Source organism: Mizuhopecten yessoensis, unplaced genomic scaffold, assembly GCF_002113885.1.
Source record: "Mizuhopecten yessoensis strain PY_sf001 unplaced genomic scaffold, ASM211388v2 scaffold6997, whole genome shotgun sequence".
NCBI lineage: Eukaryota > Metazoa > Mollusca > Bivalvia > Pectinida > Pectinidae > Mizuhopecten > Mizuhopecten yessoensis.
Genome location: NW_018406829.1, coordinates 4,849 through 6,930, shown reverse-complemented (window position 1 = coordinate 6,930; position 2,082 = coordinate 4,849).

Sequence of the window (2,082 nt, the reverse complement as noted above, 5' to 3'; positions counted from 1 at the left end):
TATATATATATATATGACATATTTGTTCTATACATATATACATCTATTGTACTTTATCGTCTCCTCACTGTAATAATAATCATCAAATATTTCATACATTTTAATTCGCCAGGCTTAAGTTAAAATATAATGACCTAGGAGTGCTCCCCATCCCCTGTAATGTTTTGTGTGTTGTTGTTTTTTCTGTTTCAGTTTATTTGGTTTTTCTCTTGTGTGTTTGATGTCATAGGTTTATATATATTGTTTTTGCATCAGTGTCTCAGTGTATGTCTTTATGTATGTACATGACATTGGCAATTTTTTGCTTAATATCTGCTTATGTGTTAATAATAATATCTTATATGATGATGATGATGATCTTTGTTTAATATGTATGAACAATCATGTACTTAGGAACAATGTCATATATGTTTTGTCTTGTCTTGTAAAGAATGAAAAAATAATAAAAAAAATAAAATAAAATAAAATAGTTTAGGGTGACTGGAGCATCTTTCATGAGAAATGTTGAACATTAAAGATACCGTGCCGCTAACTGTCGCTCTTTTTTCCTACCTGCAATATTCAAAAGTGACGTTGACTTGTTACTTTCCGTATCTATAGTTATACTGATTACATACTAATCCGAAACTAGAAAAACATTGGTGAGCAGACCAAGTTAGTTATTTGTTTCACGCGTGATATTTCCTTGGAAAATGATTGGTTATCTACTCAAGCAGTGCGTTTTACGACATATTCATACACTAGGCAGAAATGTTGAATGCTACATGTATGTCGACATATGGGCTGTGTGACACGTGAAAGGTATAACATATACATGTATTTATGGTGTATGGTCTGTGTGACACGTGTTAGGTATGACATATACACGATTTATGGTGTATGGGCTGTGTGACACGATAAGGTATGGTTTATATATGAACCGCTACATATTAGAGCATGTGAGACATGCTGCATGAGTACAGAAGAAAGGGATGATATGGAGAGTGTCACCTGGTTTAAAAATTACAGTATAACAAAATTTAAAAGTGTATTTTTAATTTTAGCATATAGTATTCATTTTAATATCTGAGTTAGAAATTGTTCCTTTTTCAGTTAGTAAAATTCAATGTCATTCGTAATCATTATATATATGCAACCGAAATATAAATATTTATAGTATTTAAAAGTTCATAACAAATTCGCTTTGAATGTGTCTCTGTTTCAAGCTATTTCACTTCTAACATATCTACCTACAGGTTTATACTGGGAAGCTTTATGATCTGTCCCCTGAGTAATTCCTTTGTTATATAGTATTTTACTGGTGTCATATACATTAAGCTGTACAAGTTTGTGTCCAGATCAAAAACTGAGATATTTTCAAAGTGATTTTTGGTAATAAGGTATCTGCACAAATTAATTACTTTCCTGTTATGTCGGTTTCAGTGCGCTGAATACGTCCACGATTTAGCTTTATCGATAGCCAATGATTGTATTATTTTATCATCAAATGAAATCGAAACTCCGAATGTCAGTGCGAATTTAAGTGTCTTGATCTTTTTAATTACATTGTAGTCACACAATCGTTGTAAAATATATGTAATGTCACATACATGTATTTGTGAAGGTTGCATTGAGTTCCGATCACAAAGAATATTACACTCATTGATTGTTTTTACAGATATCGGGATGGATATCTCGTAGTACGGGGGTACATTTAGGACATGCACACTATTATTGTCTGCCTTAATTATCTCGTGCGCTCGACTTATTATGTCAAGCGCTCGACTTATTATCTCGCCATCCAACCTATCTACATTGTACATAACAGATTAGAATTGTGCGCACGAATAAGAACACCGCAAACGGGTACATAATACATTTCGAAACTTCATACATATTAATTTTCTAAAATCTGTACGAGGGTAATATTATTTTTATAATGCGAATTGGTGTTAAATAATTAAATATTTGGAATTTAGTCTGAAGTCTTGAGAAAACGTAATTATATCTTTGCATACAATGTTGACGTCATAGTATAATGACGTCATAATACGACGTTTGAAAGCCGCACTACAATCTTGACCTGAATCAGTGTTTCAACTA